This window comes from Rhinolophus hipposideros, assembly GCF_964194185.1.
Source record: "Rhinolophus hipposideros genome assembly, chromosome: 22".
Lineage (NCBI taxonomy): Eukaryota > Metazoa > Chordata > Mammalia > Chiroptera > Rhinolophidae > Rhinolophus > Rhinolophus hipposideros.
Genome location: NC_138068.1, coordinates 42,398,375 through 42,411,144, shown reverse-complemented (window position 1 = coordinate 42,411,144; position 12,770 = coordinate 42,398,375).

Sequence of the window (12,770 nt, the reverse complement as noted above, 5' to 3'; positions counted from 1 at the left end):
AAAAGAGAAACCTCCTCCACACAACTTGCAGAGGTGGGGCTGGCCACAAGGTGCCAGAGTGCCCCTGGCAATGCAACTCTATATGGGCAGGATAGGCTTCCAGTGTGCTATGGGGTGTAATCAGTTGTTTCTAGAGTAAGTGCAGTCTCTATCCCAGCCCATGAGAATTCGTTAAGAACAACACAGCCAGAGCTTATGAAATCCCAAAGCTTCCCCTTTAGCCAAATGCTAAGTCTGTGTGTCTCTGCTGCTCTCACTACCTGCAGGGATCCACCCAGAAAGGTGGGGGCAGGGCTAGATGTAAAAAGGCAACCATTTGCAACAGGGATATGAAAGACAGTTTAGGGAATGTAATCAATTATGTTGTAAAGATTTTGTAGGGTGTCAGATGGGCACATGTCTTATTAGGGAGACCACTTCATGGATGGTGTAGATGCCTGACCACTGCACTGTACACCTGAAGCTGAAGCTGAATAATATAGAATGTCAGCTATAATTTAATATATATATATATACACATATATATATAAATATATATATACATATATATATATATATATATAAATATATATATATATATAGTCACAGGATGTGGAGGACAGCATAGGGAATAGAGTCAATAGAATAGTAACAGCTATATACGATGTCAGAGGGGAAGTAGATTGGGGGAGATATGTTATCACTTTGTGAGGCGTGTAAATGTCTAACTATTACATTGTTTTGTACACCTAAAACTAAAACAAACAAACAAACAAAATGGCAGCCAGAGCCTGTGGCTCCAACCTGCCTAAAGCAGTCTGGTCCTCCCCACCCACCTCCTTCCCTATCGCCTGAGTTGACTGGACTTTCGGTGCTGTTCTGAGAGGTGTAGATCTTTTCTTCTTCACTCTTCACTGCTACCCATTTCTTCTGAAGCCCAGTTCTCATTCTGAGAAGGACAGGATTGGGGCAAGCTCTTTGATGGTGGGAGGGATGCAGCCAGGTTCTGTGGCTTTGTTTTCTGATTTCTGCCTGGCCGTGTAGGCTTAAGCCCCCATTCTCACCTGAGGTCTTTGCCTCTAATGCTGGATTCAGCTGCCTTGTATGCTTATGTCACAAGGGGTGTGTCTGAAACCTGAATTTTCCCCTCTCCTGAGGCTGCAGCTCCTGTCTGCATCCTGGGGCGCCGTGGCCCAGCCCATGGCCTGCATCTTTGTACTTCCCCCTTCTCTCCTCCCCTGCTAGCCCAATTTACCCACCTTCAGCTAATTATTAGTACAAGTCTGTCAGGCGTACTTGTCTGATGTGCAGGAACTCCTTTGTTAAATTATAGCTGTTCAATTTGTTGTAACTTCCAGAAGAGATTTCAAGAAGCACAACTCACGGTGCCATTTCAGTGACATCCCCTTATTAACACTATTATATTCAACTCAATTGCATAAACTCGTCCTCAAATTGGTACTTTGTAAAGTAGCTATTAAAATCTCTGTAAGTATACATTAGTATTGCTTTGGCATATACAGAGCCCTAAGTAGATTCACACTGGTTAAGAAATCATTTCACTCCTGTAGTGCTCACATTTTTAGAGTAAGTCGAAAGAGACAAAACTCGAGGAGTCTTTAAATAGCAGACAGAAAAAGTAGTAATACTCTACATCAACCAGCCTCAAGGAATCCTTTACCAAAATTTTCTATCAGCCATGGAAAAATCTACATTTAGAAAACATCACCAAACCCACCAATAATAACTTTCCAGTTCCTCTTTCATTGCAAGAACAGAACTCATGTCTTCAAGTCCTTTCTCGAGCCTTTTCTGGATGCATTATCATCCTCCTGCTACTGAATTCCTACTCAAAGATTGAAAGGATCTGTTCTGAATTCCCTGAAAAAAGCTGTATCCCAGTATTCACTTTCTCCAACTAGCTCCAAGTGGCAGCCAATGAACTATACCCACAGAAAAAGACCATGGAGGCTAGAGTTGAAGACCTAAGTAGAATTAACTTTGTTTTCATTGTAAGGCAGGCAGGATTTTTTTTTTTCCCTGATAGGTGACCTCAAGTTAAAAAACAGTCTGCAGGTTATGGCCACTCAGACAGCAGAAGCAATGGAGGACTTTAAAGGCAACTGCGACTCCTTGAAATTTCTGCTTGAAGAACATGGCTAGCACATAGCAATCATCCTGATGAATTTCCTCTCTCTGATGAACATTCTGTGGCATTCATGCTGGGATATTTACATCCTAAATCCCCTAATCATGTACTCAACTAGTTGTGGGTGGAAGTGTGAATATGACATTTACACTCAGTGAATATAACATTCGAAATAAAAAGGAAACACAACCTTCAGAAATTGACTGGAAAGGCAATTGTGCAGGTTACAAATTCTGCAGCTCTGACTTGCAACAGGAGTTAAACTGTAACATCTTTGAAAAGGTTCTCATGGGATCCATATGTGCAGACTGCTAAAACTGTTAACATACCCAATTAGCTTTTAACTTATCTTAGTTTCCTCAGTTCTGCCATTAAAAGTCACACCACAGAGCCATCAAACCTAGCATTACCAGCCTCACAGTTTTGTCAGGTGCTACCCAGTGAGTCGAACTATACACGAGCTGCAGAAACTGGACCTTCATTCAAGCTAAGTAACGTTAAAGTAGGTCGGAAGTATTTACCCTGGACATCTGTTTGACGCATAACCTAAGGATATTTAAAAGTTTCTTAACAAAACAAATAAAGGTTTCCACATTCCCAAGGACAGAAACTGTTTAATCTACTAATGCAGCTCTTTCAAGAATGTATTATTTTGACAGGACATGTATGTCAGTAAAGCAACAACAAGCAATGAGATTTATGGAGGCTAATTTATGTTTGAGTCTGTTATGTCATGTACCAGGTAGCCCTGTTCATGATGGGTAGCATTTCCCTCCCACTTTTTCTCTTTCTTTTAGTTTATCATCGGAGCATGCCTTGCGAGACCACTGATTGCTTAGCACAAGCATAAGGTTGATCCATTCATTATGGGGGGAATCAAGACCTCCAGTGAGGTCACGTTTTTCCCGTTGAATGCTCGTACTGTAGGCGATGAAATCATGTATTTATCTACAACTTATTAGATTCATTTGATTGACTAGGGACCAATTTTTGTTTAACCAACTGTGCAGGTTACTGAGTAGGAAGTTTCCTGGTACTCTGCTGTGGTGTTTCAGAACAGCAGTGAAAATAATTACCTTAATATGAGACCACTGGGTCTTTCTCCAACACATGTTGGAAAAGCACTGAAGACAAAACTTAGAACTAAAAATATCAAACACATGGAAAAGTCATTGGGCTCTAAAGGAACTGCAGTTTCTTTATGAATTAGGAATGGTATAGTAAACGTGTGGGATCGCTCAGGCCACCAGTGGGCACTTCCTGCCATCAGTGAACTTGCGACCTTATTTCCTTGGAGGGTTGTTAAAGTGAAGTCAGAGGACAAAAGAGTTATTTGCAAATGCCCTTTTCACTTGTGTGGTCTGAAGAACTAACAGATTTATCCAAAAGATGGACAGCGTAAGCAGGGTTGAAGAAGCAGCTGGTTAATTTAACATTCAGCTCAAAATACAAAACCCAAAGACAAGGACTGGAGCTGCCATTCAGCTTCGCAGGAGCAAGTCCTGTTCTTGCTCTTGTCGTGTAGACTGACAGCCCAAAGAGGCCCTAAACATCTCTGTAAGGCAACATGCCTCCATGATAAAGGATGGGGTTCTTCTCTCCCATGCTGGGAGCCCATAGGATCCCTGTGTTTGTTCCAGTGAAGAAGGGCAAGGGAAGAGTGAGCACCAGGGCTACTCAGTTGCTACAGTAAATTCTCTCACCATCTGGTGGGTCCAGAACTGATGGATCTGAAAGATTTGTCCAGATTTCTTTACCTGAAAGATGAGATGGATGATTTGAGGCAAGGGCCTGGAGATAAAGAAGGAGGGTGTTAAGGAATTGAATGAAAGGGGAAGAGGAGGCTGTTGTGGGCAGAGCATTATTCTGTTTCCCCAGATTCAATGCACTACCTAGAGTTCCAACTGAATTCCTAATAACTTTCACCCTTTCTTACTCAAAATAGGTTGACATGGACATTCTGTGAATTATGATCTAGGAGATATTACTCTTATGATGGAGAAAACTGGGATAGGCTTATTGACCCTTTGGCCATTGAAGAGATGATTCTCGAGATATAAAATTCCAAATCAAAATGAAAACCTGAAAAGGTAGCTTAATATAATCACCTCTGAGTTCAGAGTCTTCATAGTGTCTCATTTCAAAGTTCAATTTAATCCCTAAGAACTGCAAAAAAGTCATATTTTCATCTTTTTCAACTGGCAAGTTGCAAACTATAATTTGTGGGATCAATTCAATTTATGGTTCACAACAATTTTTAACTAAGATAGAAGAAATAGTAGGATAGGCCATATCAGAGAGCATTCATTGCCCATAGTAAAAGGTAAATATTGGGACACTTTTGTTTCAGTTCTACATCTGTGTAATGAATCTAGACATAAAACATATTTCACACTGGGGTCATAGACAAAAAAAAATGTTTGAAAACCATGAATTCAGTCCAAAAACCCCACAGGAGAGAAGCATTCAGTCTCCTGGAAATACTTTTAAGATGCATACGAGGTCTGACAATTAAATTAACAAACTTGGTGTAACGATGTTGCTAACTTCTTTTTTATATCAGAGGGATTATTCATTAGGAATTTGTACCAACTAGACAAACAGTTAACCAGGTTTACTATTTGGAAGTGCTGAAAGGCTGCAGGAAAAAGTTACACCACCAGTGGATTCCCAAGTGATACCAGGAGTGATCAAGAATGATATATTGGGTTTCAGACGTCATAGGAATGGCAGTAGCGAGACGGACTTCTTGAGTTCTCCTCTGGAGCTTACCATAAACTGAACATCTATATCCCATAAAAGGATTGACTCTGCTCATCAAACAGAACAGCTAAGAGACTCCTACGAGGATTACTTGCAAGTGGGCAAATTGGGAGAGCAGGGGAAGAGAGAAGGGAGTGGAGTGGAGACAAGCCCGCATACACAGCTACAGAGATGCAGGGGATCCCAGGACAAAACAGAGACCACAAAACCCAGGAGGTGGGCTCTTTCCCTGCATCCCACAGGTGACCTCTCCTGACGAGAGAGCAGCATATTCAGCATTTGAGGCAGTAACCTCAGCTGAGACCTCCAGCTGGGCCCTAGGTCAGACAAAGGACTTAAACTCCATATCTGGTCCCCTCCCTCCACTCTCCTAATCCTACCCCAGCCCTTCCAGAGACTTAAGGTGGCACCTGAACTGAGGAGTAGTGTCAGGTTACAGAGGAGCCATAGTGCTCAGGATCTGGGAAGAGCCAGAATGCAGCTCTGACCCAGGGAAGAGGCTGGGAAGAGTGTGATACTGCTGGGCTGAGAGAGAGAAGACTCCTCCATCCCCAGGCCCCACTTTTTCTGGTCTACAGGAAGAGTGTCACACTGCTGGGCTGGGAGAGAGAAGACCTCTCCATCCCCAGCCCCCACCCTTTCTGGCCTGCCTAGGGCAGGTCAATTACAACTGTGCAGACACTCCCAGGGGTCAGCAATAGGCAGCAGATGCAGCTCTGAACTTTCAGCAGCTCAGAAATCTCCCACACACCACATACACACACACACATGCATGCGCGCGGAAGAAGACTCAGGAGAACTGGGCACATGGCTGCCTGAGTTACACTCATTGTGCACATGTGTAGGCAAGAGCAAAAACTGCAGTGACTTTGTAGAAACTACCATCCAGACCCCTTAGCCCCACTCATCTAAATCTGCAGTCCCAAGGTCACCCTGGGCACCAGGTGACCGGTTCTGCCTGCACAATACACAGAGGACTCTTTCGTACAGCAGAGGACAACCTGGAGGTTACTTGGTGGGCTTAAGCCAAGACTGGCACTGCTTTTTTTGTTTTGTTTTTATATCTTTGATATTTTTGCCTATGTTGAGTGTGGGTTATTGGCTGCTTTTACATGTGAATATATTTGTTTTTTTCTGTTGTTGTTGTTGTTGTTGTTGTGCTTGGTGATTAGCTATGTTCTGAAATTGCCCTACCAGGGCCCAGCTTAAGACGCACAAGATTCAACACACCCAGAGGCCAACTCCAAACCAAACCAGAGTACCACCGTGTTTGACCTACAAGTCACACACCCAGAGGGAATTCTCTACAGGCACAGGAACCCATAAGGACAAAGCCTCATTTAAGCAGTCAACGCTCACACAACAGAACATCCTGCTGTGGGCAGAGCCAAGTCTCACAACTAGTCAGCCTGGGAGTCAACCCCACCTACTCACAAGCTAAAACCAATTAAGTATCAACTTCAACAGGACAATATACACAACACAAGAGTCACCTTTGGAGCACATGCAGAGGAGAAGAAGGAAGTGATGCAAGTCAAATATAAAGGGCACATACTACATAAGATAACCCAGCAAAAACCAAGAACATTAGGGGATCTATCTAATATATCGAAACAAACACAGAGAGTCAGCAAGAATGGGGAAACAAAGAAACATGTCCCAAATAAAAGAACAGAAGAAACCTCCAAAATTGGAACCAAATGAAATAAAGGTAACCAACCTATCAGAGATAGAGTTCAGCACACTGATGATAAAAATGTTTAAGGAGCTTAGAGACGACATAAAGAAGGATAGAGAAATCGTAATGAACAACCAGTTAGAACTAAAGAATACAATAACTGAAATAAAGAACTCACTTGAAGGAATTATCAGCAGGTTAGATGAAGCAGAGGATCGAATCAGTGACTTAGAAGACAAGTTAGCAGAGATCACCCAAACAGAACAAGAGAAAAAAAAAAGAATAAAAAACAATAAAAATGGTTTAAGAGACCACTGGTATACTATCAAGCGCAACAATATGCACATCATAGGAATACCAGAAGATAAAGAGAGAAAGCAAGGGATTGAGAACATATTAGAAGTAACAATGTCTGAAAACTTCCCTAACCTGGTGAAGGAAACCAACATATAAGCCCAGGAAGTGCAGAGAGTACCAACCAGGATAAACCCAAACAGGTCCACACCAAGACACATTATAGTTAAAATGGCAATGGTTAAAGACAAAGAGAGAATCCTAAAAGCAGCAAGAGAAAGACAGCAGGTTACATACAAGAGAACTCCTATATGACTATCAAATGACTTTTCTACAGAAACATTGTAGGCCAGGAGGAAGTGGCAAGAGATACTCAAAGTGATGGAAAACAAAGGCCTACAACCTAGATTGCTTTATCCAACAAGGCTATCATTTAAAATTGAAGGAGAGATAAAGAGCTTCCCAGAAAAGAATAAGCTAAAGGAATTTATAACCACCAAGCCATCATTGCAGGAAATATTAAAAGGGCTTCTGTAAACAGAAGAAAGACAAAAACAACCTAACTACAAATTTAAAAAATGGCAATAACTATGTACATATCAATAATCACTTTAAATGTAAATGGATTAAACGCTCCAAACAAAAGACATAGGGTGGCTGGGTGGATAAGAAAGCAAGACCCTTGTATATGCTGTATACAAGAGACTCACCTCAGATCAAAAGACACACACAGGCTGAAAGTGAAGGGTTGGAGTAAGATATTTCATGCAAATGGAAATTAGAAAAATATGGAGTTGCAATACGTATATCTGACAAAATTAACTTTAAAATAAAGACTATATTAAAAGGCAAAGATGGGCACTATATAATAATAAAGGGATCTATCCAACAAGAGGACATAACCCTAGTAAATGTCTATGCACAGAACATAGGAGCACCTAAATACATAAAACAGATATTGACTGACATAAACACAGAGATCAACAGTAACACTATCATAGTAGGGGACTTCAACACACCTCTGACAACAAGGGCCATGTCTTCCAGACAGAAAATCAATATGGAAACAATGGCCTTACATGATACATTGGACCACTTGGATTTAATCGATATTTTCAGAGCATTTTACCCCACAGCTGCAGAATACACGTTCTTCTCAAGCGCATATGGAACATATTCCAAGATAGACCACATGTTAGGCCACAAAACAAGTCTTGATAAATTTAAGAAAATTGAAATCATACCAATTGTCTTCTCTGACCACAGTGCTATGAAATTAGTAATGAACTACAGGGGAAAAAAATGGGGGGACACACCAATTCATGGAGGCTGATAACATGTTACTAAATAATAAATGGGTTAACCATGGGATCAAAAAAGAAATTAAAAGATATCTCGAGAAAAACAAAAATGAAAACACAATGACCCAAAATCCATGGGATGCAGTGAAAGCAGTCCTAAGAGGGAAATTCATAGCATTGCAGGCCTACATAAAGAAACAAGAAAAATCACTAATCAACAGTTTATCTTCACACTTAAGGAATCTGGAAAGAGAACAGCAAAATAAGCCTAAAGGGAGCACAAGGAAGGAGATAATAAAGATCAGAATGGAAATAAATGAAAAGGAAACCAGAAAAACAATACTAAAGATCAATGAATCCAAGAGTTGGTTTTTAGACAAGATAAACAAAATCAACAAACCTTTAGCCAGACTCATCAAAAAAAACAAAAAAAAAAAAAAAAGAGAGAGAGAGGACCCAAATTAATAAAATCAGAAATGAAAGAGAAGTGACAATAGATACCACAGAAATACAAAAAAAAAAAAAAAAAAAAAATTAAGAAATTACTATGAGCAACTATGCAAACAAAATAGACCATCTGGAAAAAATGGACAATTTTTTAGAAGCATACAACCTTCCAAGGCTAACTCAAGAAGAAATGGAAAACGTGAATAGAATGATTACCATGAAAGAAATTGAACCAGTAATCAACAATCTTCCAACAAACAAAAGCAACGGACCAGATGTCTTTACAGGTGAATTTTACAAAACGTTCAAAAAAGAATTATCACCTATTCTCCTCAAGCTCTTCCAAAAAATCCAGAAGGAGGGAAGGCTACCAAACACTTTTCATGAGGCCACTATCACCCTGATCCCCAAATCAGAAAAAGACACCACAAAAAAAGAAAACTACAGGCCAATATAGCTAATGAACATAAATGCAAAAATCCTCAACAAAATATTAGCAAACAGAATTCTGCAATACATTAAAAAGATCGTACACCATAATCAAGTGGGATTCATTCCTGGTATGCCAGGGTGGTTCAATACCCGCAAATCAATAAATGTGATACACCACATTAACAAAATGAAAAATAAAAATCATATGATCATATAAATAGATGCAGAAAAAACACTTGACAAAATTCAGCAGCCATTTACGATAAAACCCTTAAGAAAGTGGAAATAGAGGGATCATATCTCAACATAATAAAGGTCACATATAATAAACTCACAGCTAACATTATAGCCAATGGGAAAATTCTAAAACCATTCCTCTTAAGACCAGGAACAAGGCAAGTTTGCCCACTTTCTCCACTTCTATTCAACATAGTGCTGGAAGTTCTAGCCACAGCAATCAGACAAGAAAAAAGAATAAAAAGCATCTAAATCCGTAAAGAGGAGGTAAAATTGTCATTATACGCAGACGACACGATACTACATATAGAGAACCCTAAAGACTCTACCAAGAAACTATTAGATCTGATAGATGAATTTAGTAAAGTAGCAGGATACAAAATTAATATTCAGAAATCAGTTGCATTTGTATATACTGATAATTAAAACTTCAGAAGGAGAAATTTAAAAAACAATCCCATTTACAATTGCTTCAAAGACTATAAAATACTTGGGAATAAATTTAACCAAAGAAGTAAAAGATCTGTACTCAGAAAATTATAAGACACTGAGGAAAGAAATAAAAGAAGATATAAATAGATGAAAACACATACCATGTCCATGGATAGGAAGAATTAATATAGTTAAAATGTCCATACTGCCTAAGGCAATATACATATTCAATTCAATTCCTATCAAACTACCAACAAGGTTTATCACAGAAATAGAACATATAATCCTAAAACTTATGTGGGACCATAAAAGACCCTGGATAACCTCAGCAATCTTGAGAAATAAGAACAAAGTGGGAGGTATAATGATACCTGACATCAAATTATACTACAAGGCTACAGTAATCAAAACAACATGGTACTGGCATAAAAACAGACACATAGATCAATAAAACAAAATAGAGAGCCCAGAAATAAATCCATGCCTATATGGCCATTTAATCTACGACAATGGAAGCAAGAATTTACGGTGAGATAAAGACAGTCTATTCAGTCAATGGTGTGGGAAACCTGGACAGACACATGCAAAAAAATGCGGCTGTACCACCTCTGTACACCATATATAAAAATAAATTCAAAATGGCTTAAAGACTTAAATGTAAGATCTGAAACCATAAAATTCCTAGAAGAAAATATAGGAAGAAACTTTATAGACATTACCCAGAGTAAGATTTTTACTAATATATCCCCTCGCACTAGGGAAGTAAGAGAAAAAATAAACATGTGGGATTACATCAAACTAAAAAGTTTTTTCACAGCAAAGGAAACCATCAATAAAACAAAAAGGGATCCTACTGAATGGGAAGACATGTTTTCCAATGACATATCTGATAAGGGGTTAATATCACAAATTTATAATAGAGTCACTCAACTCAACTACAAAAAAACAAACAACCCCATTAAAAAATGGGCAGAGAACATGAAGAGACATTTTTCTAAAAAGGACATACAGATGGCAAACAGACATATGAAGAAATGCTCAACCTCATTAACCGTCAGAGTAATGCAAATAAAAACCACAATGAGATACCACCTCACACCAATCAAAATGGCTATCTCCAATAAATCAACCGACAACAAGTGCTGGAGTGGATGTGGAGAAAAGGGAACCCTTGTGCACTGTTGGTGGGATTGCAGATTGGTGCAACCACTATGGAAAACAGTATGGAGGTATCTCAAAAATCTGAAAATGGAACTGTCTTATTATCCAGCAGTTCCACTCCTAGGTATCTATCTGGAAAAATCCAAAACTCTAATTCAAAAATCAGTATGCACTCCTATGTTTATTACAGCACTATAGAAAATAGCTAAGACATGGAAACAACCAAAATGCCCATTGGTAGATGACTAAATTAAGAAACTGAGGTCCATTTATACAATGGAGTATTACACAGTCATAAAGAAGAAAGAAATCTTACCATTTGCAACAACATGGATGGACCTAGAGAACATTATGTTAAGTGAAATAAGTCAGACAAAGAAAGGCAAATACTATATGATCTCACTTATATGTGAAATCTAAAGAAAAGAATAAATGAATGAACTGATCAGAAACAGTTACAGCAACATAGAGGAAAAACTGAAGGTTGGTAGATGGGAGGGGGGAGGGGATAAGGGAGGAAGGTAGGGGATTAATAAGCACAACCAGTAACCACAAGTTTGCCCCTGGGTTATGAAAGTTAATTTGGGAATGTAATCAATAATGTTGTAAAGATTTTGTAGGGTATCCTATGGGCACTTGTCTTGTTAGGGAGATCACCTCAGGGAAGATGTAGATGCCTGATCACTGCACTATACACCTGAAACTGAAGCTGAACAATAATGATCAACTATATTTTATATATTGTCTTAAGGCTATAGTTTATATATATATATAATGTATATAGTTACAAGAATTGGACTACAGCATTAGGAATAGAGACAGTGGAAATGTAATGGCTCTGTGTGATGTCAGAAGGATAGTGGATGAGGGGAGGGGGGTTCATACAGTGTGAGGGATATAAATGATAAATGTCTAACCATTACATTATTTTGTGCACCTGAAACTAATTAAAAAAATAGAATGATATATTGGAAAGGGAATATGAAAACTTTTCCAGGAGGAAAAATGTACATTGCTGTCTCCCTTCACAGTTTGGTAAGTGACTCAATATTTTTCATAACAGAAATGCAAGTAAGTTACTAGAAATACATTTAAAGGCATTTTATTATTATAAGGGAGTCAAAGTAGATTCTAGTCCTGACACTAATTCTCTTTCTGATTTTAGGCTAATCCCAACCTACTTGAAAAGCATTTCTCTATCTGTCCAATAGGAATATTAACCCATTGTGCCAACCTCAAAAGTCTATAAGGTTAAAAAAATTAATAGGGAAGTATGCTGGAAAACAATACAAATGAATACTAATAGTTGTTATGACTATATGGTCAGGGTCTTAAGACAATAAGCATGCCTCATCCACACTCTCTTTCCCTCTTTAGGAGGACTGGAATCCAAATATGAGGATCCAACTTACACCACACAGAGATGAAAAACACTACACTTGGGGATGGTGGAACAATTTGGAAAGTACCTGAAGCCTGTGAAGCACAATGATGTCTGGCCACGTGATCCGTTCACAGTGGAACTGTCACATGACAAACACACGTCTCTGTTCTTCTGACTACTGTACTATTGGATTTCTTTGTTATAGCATCCCTCCCTAACTAATAGAGTTGTTGAGACTTACACACAAATGAATCTGTGGAAACCGAATCCCAGTTACAGACCTGTTTTTCTTGATCCTTACAATGTTGACCTACACAGTACTTTTTATGTTTGTTTAATTTTTACTTATATGTCAACACTTAAAAATCAGATTTTATATAATAAAACAAGATTCTTTATAAAAAAGATCAGGAAAAAAAAGTTACACCACCTGAACTTTTTGCCAACAATTCATGGCTCTTGCATCACAACAATGCACCAGCTCACAGGGCACTGTCTGTGAGGGAGTTTTAG